Source organism: Adiantum capillus-veneris, chromosome 20 (genome assembly GCF_014529385.1).
Source record: "Adiantum capillus-veneris isolate H3 chromosome 20, ASM1452938v2, whole genome shotgun sequence".
Lineage (NCBI taxonomy): Eukaryota > Viridiplantae > Streptophyta > Polypodiopsida > Polypodiales > Pteridaceae > Adiantum > Adiantum capillus-veneris.
The window spans coordinates 136,456,512-136,473,752 of record NC_140950.1 but is presented as its reverse complement, the minus strand read 5'-3'; the positions used below and the strand labels follow the sequence as shown (position 1 = coordinate 136,473,752).

Here is a 17,241-nt window from a genome sequence, read left to right as displayed (position 1 = left end):
AAAAATAGGCTTGGGATATTCTGGGTGGTCTTTATGCAAGTTGCAATGGGGCAAAAATTGCACTGTTGCATAAAGAGTTGGAGTCAAAGATTATGCAAGAGGAAGATGATATGGAAACTTTTCTTGCTAGTGTCAAGGATATGAATGAGTAACTAATTTCTGCAAGCGAAGTCACTTCTGACAGTTCCCTTGTGCAGATTGTTCTTGATGCTTTGCTAGATTCTTACCGAACTTTTGCTAGTACTTGGAGACTTATGACCCAAGGAAATCCATAAGTTGTCAACTTTGATGTGCATATTTCTTTTTTGCAAGAGTCACTTTCCAAAAAAAACAAGACTAGATAGTGTGCGGTTGAACAGGTCTTTATTGTTGCTCAAAGAAAAAGTGGTAATAGGAATGTAGCCACTTCTCATCGTTCTTTTGTGAGTGGTAAATCATATGTTCCTAATGCTTTTGCTGGAGAAAATTTGTCTAAGAATTTTGTTGATAAGGGCAAAAAGAATATGCATTGCCATTTTTGTAAAGCTAATGATCACTTGATCAAATAGTGTCCTAAGTTGAAGGCAAAAGAGGCTAAGAAGAAAGAGGCTAGTTCCACTACAATTACTGGTTCCACTACAAATGCAGATATTGTTGAGTCTTCAATGAAAGGAGATTGTGATGTTGATGTTGCTACAAAATGGGCTTTTAGTGAAGAATGCACTTACGATCCTTCTATCCATGATGCATGTTTGTTAGTTGCTGTAGATGCTCATGTGTGGTACTTTGATAGTGTGCTACGAAGCACATTACCTCTTATCATGACTTGTTTACCTCCCTCAAGGATGTCCCTCATGGGAATTCAGTCACTTGTGCCAACAATGCCTCTTATCCGGTTAAGAAAGTGGGAAAGATTGTGCTTACTACTGCAAATGGCAGTTCTTTTACACTTGTTGATGCATTGTATGTACTTGGGATCAAGAAATGATCTTTTGTTTGTATTTGTACTTGCTATACTTGGTCTTGTAGTCACTCAATTTTGGTGATGAAATTGTTGCATCTGGCATTTTATGCCGTGGGATGTATAAGCTCACTTCATATGACAAGTGTGGATAGAATTTTTAAATGTAGTTGTGGATTCTAAGGCTATTTGAGATGCAAAACTTTGGCATGCACGTTTTGGGCATTTGAATTTTGCCAACTTGCTACGTTTGCAGAAATATGATACAGTTGCTTCTTTGCCGCCTCTTAAAGCACTTGTCCAAAATGTTTGTGAAGGTTGTATTTTGGGTAAGATGCAGCGTTCAAAGTTTTCAAAGGATGGTTGAGTTAGGGCCACATGCAGATTGCAGCTTGTGCATAGTGATGTTTATGGGCCCACGCAAACTCCGTCCTTGGGCAATTACCTTTACTTCGTGACTTTCATTGATGATTACTACAAGCATACATGGGTGTATCTGCTTAAGGCGAAGTCCGAAGTGTTTTTGTGCTTCAAGCAATTTTTGGCTATGGCTGAAAATGTCTCAAAATGTACTATGGGCACCCTCCGTTCAAATCAAGGGGGGGAGTATATGTCTCATGAATTTAATGAATTTATGGCAAGTCGTGGGATAAAACACCAATGTACAGTGCCATATACACCTCAACAAAATGGTGTTTCTGAGAGAAAAAACAGGTCACTTACAAAAATGGCACGATGTATAGAGTCAAAAGTCAAGCTTTGCCGCATTCGATTTGGATCGAGTCCATCATGTGTGCCACTTATGTACTTAACAGGTGTCCTACGAAGCTTTGCAGTCTATGACTCCATATGAATTATGACATGATAGAAAGCCTTCTATTAAGCACTGGCGTGTTTTTGGCTATTTATCATATGCTTTGGAACCACAAACACAACACAAAAAATTCAATGATGAGATTTTCAAATGTATTTTTGTTGGTTATAGTGTTGAAAGCAAAGATTACAAGTTGTATCATCCGCAAACAAAGTGTATCTTGGTCTCATGGGATGTCGTGTTTGTGGAAGATTTTGTTCAGCCCTTGCTGTCATGTACTAGAGACAGTAATATAAGGTCACATGACATTTATGACACTTTGTTTCCTCTTTTCCGTGGTGGAAGTTCGAATGTAAATTCCAATGAGGAAAATGTATAGCCTATGGGGGTTTCTGAAAATGTTATAGATCAGCCTATTACCGATGCATATGTACATGATGTACTTGATGAGGAAAGGGCTAAGAATGAGCAAGCTAGAGGTATGCCAAAGTGGTTGGTGTATACTTTGTGTGATAGTAAATTGGATGCAACTTTGTCTAGTTGTACTAGTTCAGTTTCTCGCCATGCATCTTATGCATCATAGTGTTATGCTTTGGTTGTGTCTAGCTTATTTGATGTTGAGGAACCTCTCTCTTTTGATGAAGCACAAAATTCAAAGATTGGATGGTTGCCATGCAATCAGAATATGACGCACTTATAGAATATGGCAAATGGACTTTATGTGATTTGCCTCCTGGCAAAAAGGTTATGGGTACAAAGTGGGTTTACAAGTTGAAACGCAAGCCGGATGGTGAGATTGATTGTTATAAGGCTCGACTTGTTGCAAATGGTTATGTACAACAAAAATGCATAGATTATGAAGAGACTTTTGCTCCCACTTGTTGTATGACTACTTTGCATTTTCTATGGGTATTGGCAGCTCATTTTGGTTGGGATGTACATCAATCCAACATTGTAATTGCTTTCTTGAATGGTGACATATTTGAGGAAGTTTATGTAATGCAGCCTCGCAATTTTGTCAAGAAAGGACAAGATGATAAAGTGTACAAATGTAAAAAAATCTTTGTATGGGTTGAAGCAATCTCCTCATGCTTGGTATGAGAAGGCTGACACTCATTTGGTTAAATGAGGCTTTCGCAATAGTCCAACAGAAAGCACATTGTATGTAAAGTTTAAGGGTGATGTACTTCTCATTGTGGTTCTTTATGTGGAAGATTTGTTGATCACTAGGCCAAATGAGAAACATATTGCTAAATTTAAGGTTGATTTGAATGCTACTTTCAAGATGAGATATTTGGGACTGTTACATCATTACTTGGGTATATAATTGAAGCAGTGTGATGGTGATATGCCTTGTGTTAGACAAGTTACATATAGACATTGCTATGTAAGTTTGGACTTGAGAATTGCAAACCCATTGCCACTCCCATGGAAATAGGTGAAAAAATTGAGTCTTGATGATGATGGTGATCCTGCTGATGTCACTCTTTATCAAACTGCTATTGGCAATGTGAGACCAGATATTTAGTTTGCAGTCTCACAAGTCAGCAGATTCATGCATAGCCCACGGTCTAAGCATTGGCAGGCTGCTAAGAGGATTTTTCGCTACTTGAGTGGCACTTTACATCTTGGCTTGTTTTATCCCAAGGGGCGACCATTGCCGCCAAATTTATATGCTTTTTTCAACTCAGGTTTGGCTGGTTGTTTTGACATGCGAGTGTCCACGAGTGGTTTTTGTTTCATGCTCGAAAGTTCATGCATATCATGGCTGAGCAAGAAGCAACCTACTGTGGCCACTTCTAGTTGTGAGGATGATTACAGGGTATTCTTCATAGCTACGGTTGAGTGTGTATGGCTCAGACACCTTATGGTGGCTGATTTGGGTGTTGAATAGGACACTGCTAACACTATCTACACTAATAGTCATAATGCATTGGAAGTTGCAAGAAACCTAGTTTTTCATGCTTGCATAAAGCACATTGAGGTGCATTACCACTATGTGATGGAGAGGCTTTCAACATGAGAGATCAACTTGGCTTATGTGCCAACACAGGACAACCTTGCAGATCTTCTCACAAGGGCATTGTCTTGTGAGAAGTTTGAAGCTTTTCGTAGAGCTTTGGGATTACTCCGCTTTGTGGACTCATCATGTCCTTAGGGCATGACACTTTTGTATAGTTTAGGTTCCAGCTCTCATTCACCGCATCACTCCCAGGGGGGATTTGTTACTATATACATGTGGTAGTGATGTGTGTGATCACACTTAGGACCGTTGGGGCATTTTTTCCTCACTAGGAGGTTTTTACGCCCATCACTCGAGGGCTCTCTCATCTTTTCATTGCACACTAAGTAATACATTCTTTGTTGTGCGCCTTGAGCTTCCTTTGTCTTCTCCAAGTTGTGTGTGTTTTCCTACAATCTTAATTCCAACACATACACAGGGCTCACGAGCCACCTACAGATCGTACTTACTCGTGCGCAAGGCTTGACCCTATCGAATTATGTGATAGTGTGAAAGAAAAGGGTGGGAGATAATGCTCAAGGTTCAACGTGGAGTCCTTGGAGGTGAAAACAAATTGTCAAATGTGAGCGTCGAGGAGGGGGGCACTTCAAGAGATTCCAGTCGGACATGGCATTTTCTCCCATGTGTTAGCCGGACTCCCTTTGTGCTTCATTTATAGTATAAGATAAAGTGTAAATGATGTCCAACAAGCATAAGAAATGTTAAAGAATTTAAGAGCTCTAAAAGCTAGTGTTTTTGAGGAGGTATGTGTATGTGAATGTAAATGTGTGTGTCTGTGTGTGTCTGTGTGTGTTTTTTTTTTAAGGGTTTTGGGGGGGGGGGGGGGGGGGGGGGGGGGGGGGGGGGGGTTTCCAAGAAATGGTAGCTAAAGAAAAGAGAATAGTCTTCGTTTTCTGAATTTGAAGGTTTTGAAGTGAAAGAACAAACATTGATTTGAAGCTATCCACTTAAAACCATCATTATCTTATCTGAAAAACCAAAAAAGCCCAACCAAACACTAAGATACATTCCCATCCTCAATAAGGACATAAGGACATGAGACAGGGAATCAAAGACCTCCATCAATCTGAAGCTCTGACATTACTCGATCGTTGTTTTTAGCATAAGTAAAATCAGATACAAAATTCAACTCGGGTACTTTTGTACACTTGTTGCCATGACATTTGCGTCATCCATAGCACCTATTTGTCTCTTTAGAAGACTTTGCGAGTTATGCACTCTCAATTAGATTCATTTGCCATAGGCTACGGTCATAGGCGCCCTTAGTCCTATTTTGCCGCCTCTGCACTATGGTGTTGTTGCTACCCTTAATCCAATTAAGCCACCCTTGGTCACATCCGAAAGCACTTGACCAGGTTGTATCCCCTTGACCAAAACCTTGCGCATAGAAGAGATACCCACCAGTTTGCCATCCCCAAAGCCGCCACACTTCACACATGCATGATTTACATGCAATGATATAATATAGCCACAATCTACAGTGTGAGGGTGAAGGGGGGGCGGGCGGGAGGGAGAGACAAAGAGAGAGAGAGTGCTATTACAATAACATGCTAGGGTAGAGGGGCCAGTAGCAAGACGGATGCCAATAACACCCCCCAGAAGAAGCACACCGGCACTTGGGTTGTTGGCTTAGGGGAGCTGATGTGGAGTCTTGCCATTCGTTGAATCCATGGTTCAAACCCAGATTGCGTGTGTCCCTATTTTGGCCTCCTGCCAACTCTAATGTCTTGACGTCCTCTTTTTGCATCGATTATCGTGCAAACCTGTTGCAAATGCTTTGTCTGACAATAGCTTTGGAGCCACCTATGCCATCTGAAAGCCCTACTCATTGCGCATCTTTTGCGCCCCTTGCAGCTCAAAATTGGCCATGGAGCAAAAAAATATGTCGTGTACAAGTTATTTGTCCCGCTACTGGCCCCTCTACCCTAGGATCACCAAAGAAAAGCAGCAAGAGAATTGAAGCTAGTAACATTATAGAGAGCGAGGTGAGACTAATGTGAGCAGTGTGACAATTGAGCACCACGACTCATGAAACTTTCCCTCCTAAGTACTACCATAATATTTATCAATTTTTTATGTTGATGTTCAGATGCTCTTGATGTGAGTTTAATATGCAACAACCATCGTTCTATCATTTTCTTTTCAAGTAGCAACACAAATTTCAAAAAAAAAAATGTAGAGCATCATTGTTATATTCTTGCTTTATTGTCCCAAACCCACCCAAGGTTGACATCAAAGAATGGCCCTTCACATTATCTCATCCAAGAACATGAAGCTTGTAGATTGCTTGAGTGATCTGAAACAACCGGCCAGCTAATAGTCATTCCCTTTCTGCTTCATGTATAGTATAGATGCTCGGGGTATGTGGGGTTGCCCCTATTCGCGCTTCACTGGGAATGCCTTTATTATAATGGCAAGAAGATTTTCTTTGTGTGGTAGCTTGTGTGTGTGTGTGTGTGTGTGTGTGTGTGTGTGTGTGTGTGTGTGTAAGAGAGAGAGAGAGAGAGAGAGAGGAGTCAGTAGACATGGTTTCTAATAGGGGAGACTAATTGCAACAACCGAAAGTAGACAAATGAGCTTTTATAGGCATTCTTGCAAGGTGAGGTGAAGGGTTACCAATGTTCCTTAGTGCAAGGCATTTTCTTGCAATTGGATCCCAAACTCCTGAAGCGGACTGCAATATTGGCTCAAGTTGCCTGGCACTTGGTGCCATCTGGATTCATGGTCTACAAGACACCTAGCAACTGTAATTCCAATTTCCTTCATAAGTTGTATAGATAGTATTAGAGAATACATGAAATTGTTGTTATAGGTATAGTAAAGGACTTTTATCATGTTCTATGGGAGGGGTGAAGAGTTCAACAAAGAGGGGGGCATAGCAAGAAGGATTGAGAAGGGTGTTGCCAACCCCTTGCAATGGGCTTGCTAGAAACATTTTTCCTAATCGAAGAAAATAAGGGGAGACGTAAAACTCTTGTGGTTTTTTTTCTAAGATTTGAAGCATTTGCTTGTATTTACAGTAATACTAGTACTTACTAAGTTTTGCCAATTTTCTTCAAGTCAAGCTTGAAATCTAGCTGATTTTGCAATCTTAGCCGATTAAAAATCTACTACACCTTGCTTTTTCTATTTGAGAAGAAAAAGCACACACATTTGTTTTGGAACAAGTTGCGCAACTCTATCTCCGGAAATGGGGATGTACCCCACAAAAGAGAGAGAGAGAGAGAGAGAGAGAGAGAGAGAGAGAGGGGGGGGGGGGGGGCGGGGGGCGGGGGAGATGCAAGATACCAAATAGGCATTTGTATATGCATAGTCATTTGGTAATAAGAGGTCAAAGTCGATAACCTCGAGATGACATTTGAACCATTAAACCCTGTTGATACCATTGAAATCTTGGCATTTGTTCTCACTTTCTCCGCCAAAATCATATTTTCTAACCAAAGGAAAAAGGGTACACACTTAAGAATTTCTCATGAAGGAGATGTTGCCACCCAACAGCAACATGAGAGAGAGAGAGAGAGAGAGAGAAGCACTACCTAGTTGTTGCAATCGACATCCAAAAAGAGAGAAAGAGAGATGCTCACACCACTACATTCATTTGAGCCTTTGCATCCAAACTTTCTCAAGCATATCCATGTTCTTAGTCCTAACAACTCATGCCAAACACCCAACTATTTACCAATGCTCATCACTCTTTCCGCGTGTGCGTGTGCGTGTGTGTGTGTGTGTGTGTGTGTGTGTGTGTGTGTGTGTGTTTTGGGAAAGGGAGAGAGAGAGAGAGAGAGAGAGAGAGAGAGAGAGCATCCTACAACCGTCACAGAGCCATGCTTATCACTATTTTCGCATACGTCACTATGTGTGTGTTTTTTTTTTTTTTTTTGGGGGGGGGGGGGGGGGGGTGTCCCCCAAGAAATTGATAGCAAAAGCAAAAATAATTGTCTTTGTTTCCTCATTTTAGAGGTTTTGAAGTAAAAGAACAAACAATGGTTGAAAGCTATCCACTTAAAACCATCATTACCTTATCTCAAAAACCAAAAAGCCCAACCAAACACTAAGGTCATTCCCATCCTCAAAAAGGGCATGACACAAGAAATCAAAGACCTCTATGGCTATGGCTTGAGATTGATTTGTAATTTTCTGTTCTCTTTCTAATACAATCACTCACAATTGTGAGTTTTGCCCAAAAAAAAATAAAAAAAATCAAAGACCTCCATCAATTTGAAGCTCTGACGATAAGCGATCGTCGTCTATTTTCGAGCATAAGTAAAATGAGATACAAAATTCAACTCGAGTACCCAAATTTACTCCTCACAATTGCGATATGTTTTGCACATCAAAACTCGAGAAAGATGTCTACATTTTAGGAACGTGTGCATGGGCGATGTGGTTAGGACGCATGGCTCCCATCCCTTGACCACATCTCAAGAAATGTGTGGAATTTTCAATTATTTTTTGTTTGGTTGTTTCAAGAAATGATAGCAAAAGCAAAGAGAATTGTCTTTGTTTTCTCAATTTGAAGGTTTTGAAGTAAAAGAACAAACAATGATTTGAAGCTATCCACATAAAACCATCGTTACCTTATCTCAAAAACCAAAAAAACCCAACTAAACACTAAACAAAAAAGGCATGACAAAGGGAATCAAAGACCTCCATTAATCTGAAGCTCTGACGTTAAGCGTCATATATTTTCGAGCATAAGTAAAATCAGATACAAAATTCAACTCGAGTACCAAATTTACTCCTCACAATTGTGATATGTTTTGCACATCAAAACTCAAGAAAGATGTCTACATTTTAGGAACGTGGGCGTGGTGGGCGTGGGCGATGTGGTTAGGGCACATGGCTCCCATCTTCTAAGTTGTGGGTTCGATCCTTATCCTTTGAGACGAGACAGGGGGCAAGGGTAATTTAGGCTACCCGAGTTCATATATTTATCAAGTTTACTTTGTCCAAAATTTTCAGTGCTTATTCATCCCACCATATATCCCCATCTCCTCCCATGCTCGTGTTAGATATAGCTATGGATTTGCCATTGCAAGCCAAAAAGACACAAAAAGTAGTGCTCCTTTGTAAGACAACAATGTCAAACATGGGATATCAATGTACAACATTATTCATATTCCCTGTAAAAATCAAATTACTAAGAGATTGTAGCAAGCCATGATTCAATCCCATTTAAAGCTAGAAATTCCACTTACATATCAATTTCCATAGCATGCAAGCGAATCCGCACGAGTAGGGTATAATCCCCGCCCGCTAGCATCATCAAACCCTGCCTTCACTTAACTCTACCAAAATTGGCACAATTGGAAAACTCTTTGTTCTACCCCTACTCTCTGCATTGTTCAAACCACACATCCACCCCTTGTTTAGAAAAACAGCCCAAAATTGCTGATGCACGCCAAAGGTAGAACACTCGGCTCACACGAATCCATACTAAGAAAGAGCAATCAGGTAGGGGAAAACAAATTAACAGCACATTCTCAAAAAGTAATGCTTCACCAGCTACAATAATAAGCTTCACTACAGGTAAGGTAAGAAGAAATGAACCTTGGTCTGACTAAAGCTAGCCTGGATGCATCTAAGTAATTTCTTTAGAATGTATCTTGAAAGGACTGAGTGCTGCCACCATTGGCTTCCCACGCGTTGCCCGAATCGGACTCGCCCTCGTCCAAACTGCTGACATTATTAGCATTGTGCGCCTGGTTTGCTGAAAACTTCCGCCATCGGATAAGAGGCCAGTTGATTTCTCGGAAGAAGGGGTGCTTCTTGAGCTCGCTTGCCCCCCGAAGCGTGCCCAGCCTTATGGTAGGATCCCGCTGAAGCAGGCCCGCTATCAATTGCCGCCCCGCAAGGCTCACAGGGATGCTGGTTGGGAAGATGAGCTCCTTGTTGAGCACATTGTAGAAGGTCTTCTGCCGGTTGCGCCCAACGAACGGCGTGCGACCGTACAACATCTCGTAGAGCAGGATTCCCAGCGCCCACCAGTCCACAGCACTGCTGTGTGGCTCCCCGGAAATGATCTCGGGAGCGATGTACTCCTCCGTGCCCACAAAAGAGTTCGATGAGACACGCGGCTCTGCGCAGAAGGTGACTCGTCGCCTCCTCTTGCTGCGCCTGCTGCGGCCCTTCCCGCCTTGCAATATGAGCTGCGGACGGCAGGAGGTGAGGAAGGAAAGGTCGAAATCGGTGAGAAGAATATGGCCATTCTTCTGCAGAAGCACGTTCTCGGGCTTGAGGTCTCGGTAGATGACCCCCATGCAGTGGAGGTACTCTAGAGCCACTACTACCTCGGCCGCGTAGAAGCTGGCAGTGCGCTCGCTCAGTGTCTGGGTGGGCTGCTTGTCCTGCAACAAGAAGAGGTCGCCTCCGGGGCAGTAATCCGTGATGAGGCAGACGTGGGTTTTGGTCTGGAAGGAGGCGTAGAGGGTGGGCAGGAATGGGTGATCCATGATGGCCAAAATCTCCCTCTCAGCTCTGGCACGGTGCACCTTGTTGCGCTGTAGCATCATTGATTTGTCCATGGCCTTGAGCGCGAAGACCTGCCCAGTCCCCCGCAGCTCCACCAGGTGCACACTCCCGGTGTCTCCCGAACCCAGTGGCTTGATGGGCCGGAAATGCTTCAACCCCAGCCTCTCCCCCCGCCTCAGCCGCCGTTGCACCCGCCGGATGGCGAACCAGGAAGAACTGTTCGTCTTGCTGTGCGGAAGGGGCGTGACCACCTTGGAGTGCGGGGCAAACAGATGGTCAGGGACAAGGTTGGCGTCGGGAAGCTCCCTAGCAGCTGCATCCACCCTCTGAGCAGTGGCCCTAACCACCTCTGCCTTTTCCTGCTCAACCCTGTCCGGGAGTATGTCCGGCAACTCCGGCGGCTGGTGCACAGGCCGCGGAGCCACCATCTCCTGCTGAACTCCGATGAAGTACTGGACGTCGCCGTTCTCGTCCCGCATGACCTGTAGGTGGAAGAGGTTCCAGAAGGCCCTACCGCCCTTTGTATAGTTGAGAACCTGCACTGTGACATCGCGCTGCTCCTTGACTGCATCTCGGATGAGCTGCACTGCCTTGCGATCCGTTCCCCGGCCCTGCAGGAAACGGCAGTTGTTTCCCAGCACCTCCTCCCTGGTATACTCCGTCAGCTCCAGAAACCGGTCTGATGCGAAGATGATGGGGTTGTCGGGTAACCTGGGATCTGTGATCACGAAGCTCTTACCGATACGCTCCAGCGTGGTGGCCAAATCGATGCCCCTTCTGGTGCGCTCCGGATCGTCCAAGCTCCCCGGCCTGCCGACAGAAGCGTCCTCCAGCATGATGACCTCCAGCTCTTGCAACTCATCTTCCTCCGGAATATCCTTCTCCTTCTCCATCCCCAGAAGGGACAAGAAGCTGCTTGACCGGGGCCGCCTAGTTCTGCCTCCGCCCTCCCTAGGGATGGCAGTTGGCTGGGGCAAGGACTCAATGGTCTGCCCAGTGAGCGAGAATCGCATGGCAGAGCTCAGCCTAGGGGTCTCCACCTTGTCCGGCTTGGTTAGAGCAGCCACCAGCTGCGCAATGAAGGCGGAAACCTTGTCCTGGTGTCGAACGTCATACCTTATAAGGGACTGTGGCATTCCATTGGGCCGCCTGTTGTTCGCTCTGATTCCCTCCGTGTACTTGCTCACCTCCAGCTGCACACCGATGAGCTTCACAATGCTACCGAGGTCGTCTTTGATAGGAGCAATGGTGAGCAAATTCCAGAAGCTGCTGCCGTCTTTCCTGTAGTTAAGCAGCCTGCCGCAGAAGGTGCCTGTGCCTTGTGCTAGAGCTTCACGGATGCTGGCAACATCTGCTGGATTGGTATCAGGGCCTTGCAAGAATCTGCAGTTGCCTCCAATCACCTCCCTTGAAGTGTAGCCAGTGAGGTTGAAGAAGCCGGTGCTGGCATAGATGATGGGGAAATCCGGCTTTAGAGCATCCACAACAATGAAGCTGTTATGCTGGAATGCACTAATGAGATCCCAATCAAAAGGCCCTCCCCCACCCCCGCCACTGGCCCCGCCATCGCCAGTACCTCGAATGGCCTCCATCCATTCCTGCGCTAGACTCGAAGGCAGCCTCATCTTCTCCCACCTTCCTCCTCCTCCTCCACCTCCTGCCGCTGCACTGTGCATCCTCTCCAGCTTCTTCGAATTATCCGCGCCTCCATTCTCCTCAGTCTCCTTCAATGACAGCTTCTTGGCTGAAGGAACCAGGCTATCCTCGTCATCCCCATCCGAAGCTTTAACTGCGCCAACAGCTGCACAGAACTGCTCCAGGTCCTCCCTCAGAATGAGCTGAAGAGACCTGATAGCATCCACCTCTACCTCCTCCCATGGTAAGCTTCTCCTCTTCACAATCTCCAAAAAAGCCTTGAACGATGACCTGGGTAGCTGCATCCAGCTATCATCATCCCTGGACTGAGGGTCGTGCTCTGCTCCTCCCCAGTAAACCTCTTTCGCAGTGTGCGACCTGAACCAAAATAGGAAGTCGGAATTGGGCGTGATCATGGCGGCCGCCATACCACACACCGCATCCCCCAACAAAGCAGCACCGGGATACCCCATCTCCGCCAGACTATCGGTGCAAGTCACTCCAGTGCTGGCAATCTCCTCCGACGCACCCAGCAGCCATTCCGCCAAGTCCCGAATCTGGAACTCTGAAGGCGTAGTACCCAGAGGCCAAAACCTCCCCCCATAGTACAACGCGGCACCATCGCACTTCACCAAATCCATGATGCTGGGCGACCTCGACACAATCCCAATGGGCGCACCCCGAATCCTCCTCAACATGTCACACAGCAGCGCCTGCGTCGTCAGAATGTGGTTCTCCCTCAGCTGCGCAGCCAAATCCAGCTCAATGTTGAGCTGCACCCCAAATGCCACCATCAGTTTCTCGCATGCACATCTCAGAGGGTATGACACCGTCCTGGGAGATGGGTGATGGCACACCACCAGCCCCCACAGCTTCCTGCTCCCACAGCTCAAGCTGCTGTCATCATCGTAGTCGTCAATCGCCACCGCCATCGTCAGCGATGCCGCAGAGCCCATGTTGCTCATGTACTGTGCATGGCACCCATGCGGCGCCCGCAGAGTAGACCCCGCCAGACTGATGGGCTGGGCCAGCTCCTTAGCCTGCACCACCCGTACTGGCGGTAGGGTACAGTCCCCGATCATCCTTACTCCGTTCTTCATGAACATCATCCTGGATGCCTGAGGCACATCCGTGGAGGGGTAATGCAAGCCCAGGTATGGCTCCAAGTCTGGGCGGCGCACCTCCGCCACCACTTCACCGTGCCCATCCTCGTGGAACTTGTAGGCCATCACCCGATCGTAGCCCGTCATCTCCTGCACCTCCTCCACCACCACCTGGCACAGCCGCCCAATTTCCCCTCCTGGCAACGACTGGACCCGCGCAATAGGCTTCACAGCCATCTCCGCGCTGGACTTCTTCTCCACCACACCATTCTCAATTGGCTCCAAGTCTATCACTACCCCTGCCACATCCTCGATCCTGTGCAACATAGCATAGAACTGCTTCGCCGACCCGCCACAGCTCTGCAACACAAGTGGATTCACGCTGCTCAAATCCTCCTCCTTGACTGCCTGATCCAGTGCCGCAGTGCTCCCCTGTGTGAAGAGCATCCGCAGGTCTGTGCCCAGACCCGCCGCCACCTCCAGCATCTCCGGCGCATTCTCACTGAAAGCCACGATCTTTTGCCCCGCCACTACCAACATGCACCCGAAAGCCTGAGTCAGGCCTCCACGCTGCATCCGTTGCAGGTATGCCGTAATGGCCTCCGGAGCCACCGAGGTGACACTGCTGGCATCCATCCCCGACTTGGAGTAGTCGAAGGGCGCCCTGGAGCCGCCAGCCCCAGCATCTCCCGACCCCTCGAACGCCGCATGAAGCCTGGCATCCGCCCTAGTCTGCGCCACCGACACGCTGTGCTTCGTCTTGGGCCCCCCTGGAGTCGCCATTGCTTATTATACTCCTGCACACTGCTCTTGTTCTCCTTGAATCCGCCTTCCAAGTTGCAGCCTCCTCCGCCGCTTCTTCCAGGCTCCAGCCACCGCAGTTGAGAACTTTCAAGTTCTGGATAGACTGTGAGCTCTCATGGCGTTGTTAAATGTTGTGTTTTTGGGTGCAGCTATGCGGCACCGGTATTCTCCTCTTTAAAGAAAAATCTACGATACAACGAGACGTTTTCACCGGAATCTGTGCTGGAATCACGTGCATAGTCGACTGTGGCGCCGAGCGTCTGAGACTCTGAGGTCTAGACCCAGCTTCCGGTCACTGCGGTCAGCCACTGGTGGATTTCACCACGCCCTCCCTCCTCACTTCACGTGCTTCCAGATGAGGATGATCTTTCTTGCCATGACGGGGGACTCGTGGGACCACGTGCCCTACGCATGAACATGGTTCGAAACCTGACAGTGAAGTCCGGGCAACAACAAATTTCACTCGCTGCCCTCAGGCTCCAGGTACAGTGGCTCGTGGGGCACATGCACACATTCGTTGCCCGCTCCCCTACAGACCCTCTAAAATCAAAACTTTAAGAAAAGGACCCTCTTAAATGTAAAGAAACGTAATGGGCCCAAAAAAAATACTTTTGTGTTCCCACAAACCCTTTAACAACTTTAAGAAAAGGGCCTCTTCAATGTAAGGGCCCTATAAAACTCCTTTGTGTTCCCATAAGCCAATTGGGAGTGCAGTCTTTTTTTTTTTTAAAGAGCGTCCCCCCATACACCCCATAGCATAGAGGGTCCTTCTTTTGTGGTGACCAATAACCAGTTACCTCTCCTATGTTGACTACCTAGAGTCTATTAAAAGGGTGTTTTGAAAATGTGGCAGGTAGTCGAAGCACCCCCAATGAAAATCTAGCAATTTTCAACCGGTGACCAGGTTACACGAATGCCTATGGAGCATGTAAGATGCGGTTAGAGGCCTTGCAATAACACGCTTAAACAGAGTATGGGGGAGCGCTATAACTTGTTGATCTCCTTTTTCAAATTATAGAAGTGTTTCTTAAGTGTAGGTGTGGTTGAAGGACTCCTTATATTTTTTGTGAGAAATTTTAGGTAAAGGGCCCTTCACTTTTAATCCGTACGTCATAGGCCTCCACAAAAGTGAAGGGTCCCTTAATAGCACCTTCACAGGGTCTATACTTATGTCATCTACGAACGCTTCTCTCATCGCCTCGACTAGGATGACCTTCCCCCAAACGAGATTGATTGATACCCTCCTTTCCATGTGGCATCGATGGTGTACAATCTTTGATCGATGAGCATTGTCGACCTTTTAAGGGAATCAAATAAAAGCAGCCCATTGTGATCCCTAGGGTTGAACCCTCACCATCTCCTCAAGGGCCAAGTATCTTATCATTGAGGTATCACGCATTAGTTGAAACGATGACATGAACTAACATTGATATGAGAAAAAATGGTGGAGGGAGTTCACTTAGAGATCACATTTGGATTACATGGAGATCCTTGAGTTCACATGCTAAGACACTCACTCACGTGTTCACTTGATGTTCACTTTAAGATCTACAAGTTCACTCGGTGTTCACTTGATGTTCACTTTAAGATGTATAAGTTCACTTTGGAATCACTTCAAGTTTACTTGTAGTTCACTTTAAATGGGATCTATTGTCATTCACTTCTTGCAATTTGATCTTGAATCAAAAGGTGTGCATCCAATCCCGCTTGCGTTGCCTTTTTGGGATCATTGATTCCACCTGACGTGTGGGGCGTCATCATGTTTAGCTAGATGTTGAGCCATTCAACTTGCCGAGAAGAACTCAACTCCTTGCATAGTCTGCACTTGCAACTTTATGTAGCTAGGAAGCCAGAGTTCAGACGTTTCACATGCATGCGTGTAAAAGGGCCTTAATTGTTTGGGTTCCTAGAATTAGCCATTGGCAGAACAAAGTGGATGCATGTGGTGTTAGGGTTAGACTGGATTAGTGACTGTAGCATTCAAGGTGTGTGTGTGTGTGTGTGTAGTAAAAAGATAGCACTGGATAGAATGTAGATTAAATTGATAACTAGACTAAGTTGAAAAAGTAAATACCAGCATCTTATATAGGCTTGATAGAGAGTGACATCATGGCTATATCATAGGGTAATATATCATCGTTTGCATCACCTATCCTAGGTGGAAAGCTACACATGCTATCACATGGAATGTCACATGGTTGTGCCACACTGGCATTGACTGGACTAGGGGAAGTGCACACCATGGGAATTGGCATAGGCCAAAAGGCCACATATCTGTTATCTTGGGCTTTGGACTAATAATTGAAAAACTATATCAAGAATCAATGCCACACATGCTAGTAGTCACACCCACTTAAAGGTGGTCTCAATTGATATGGTTTCACTTAGACTAAAGTATCCTCCCCTCAAAAAGCAAAGATGGAAGGCCATTCATATTCTCTACAATTGTCAGTTGTCCACTCGTAAATAGAACATCCCCTTGCTTGTAGTCTTTTTCTTCATTAGCTATGAAAGGGCGGTGGTAATACGTGTGCTAGTCTCCACCCAACCGTGCTATCTTATAGCCTCCCTTTAGCGTACACATTGGTCGGTCGTGTTGGTGGCTTTGCTCGTAGGACCCATGTCCTTACATTACCCCCCCTCCCCCCCCCCCCCCCCCCCCCTTGTAGAATCGTTTTCGTCCTCGAAAACGAACGTAGGAAAACGTTTCTTAAGTGCGGAGACATTCTCCCATGTAGAACCTTCTTCAGGTCTATCTAGCCATTTTACCAACACCTATCGTCTGACATGATGTCTGGTGCGAAGCTCATGAGGATCCAAAATCTTTTCGGGCTCATGAGGGTTGCTTGGCGGTTCGATAAGATCAACTAACACACCTGTGTCAATGACATTATCATTCTATCCTAACTGTTTTCGTAAACAGCTAACATGAAAAACAGGATGAACTCGCGAGTGCTCTGGAAGAGCAAATTTATAGGCCACTTGACCTAAACATTTGAGAATGGTAAACGGTCCACAATAGCGTGGTGAAAGTTTAGCAACTTTTTCCCTCTTCAAACTTTCTGAATGCCCGGGAACCGTGAGTAAAACCTTGTCTCTTTCTTTGAAAGTAGTAAGACAACGATGCTCATCTACGTACTTCTTATATTGACCTTGAGCTTGCTTAACATTCTGTCTAGCAACTCGAAGCATGTCAAAATGGTCTTGGAGAGAATCCTTCGCTTTTTGTATCTTCTCCTTAGCCAACCCCACCGTAACGGGTGTTCTAGGTTGAAATCCATATAAAGGCATAAATGGACTAAACCCTATAGTCACATGCTTTGAACTATTGTAAGCAAATTTCAATATAGGTAAGTAGTCTTTCCAATTGGTTTGCTTCTTGCTAATGTACACTCATAGCATATCCTCTAGCACTTGATTAACTCTTTTGGTTTGACCATCTGTTTCTGGA

The 17,241-nt window shown here is 45.7% G+C and overlaps 1 pseudogene; it reads right to left on the bottom strand.

The window, feature by feature from the left end:
- Positions 1–9,232: 9,232 nt before the first annotated feature.
- Positions 9,233–14,076, bottom strand: LOC147433293 (phototropin-2 pseudogene; annotated as a pseudogene).
- Between the last annotated feature and the right edge of the window lie 3,165 nt (positions 14,077–17,241).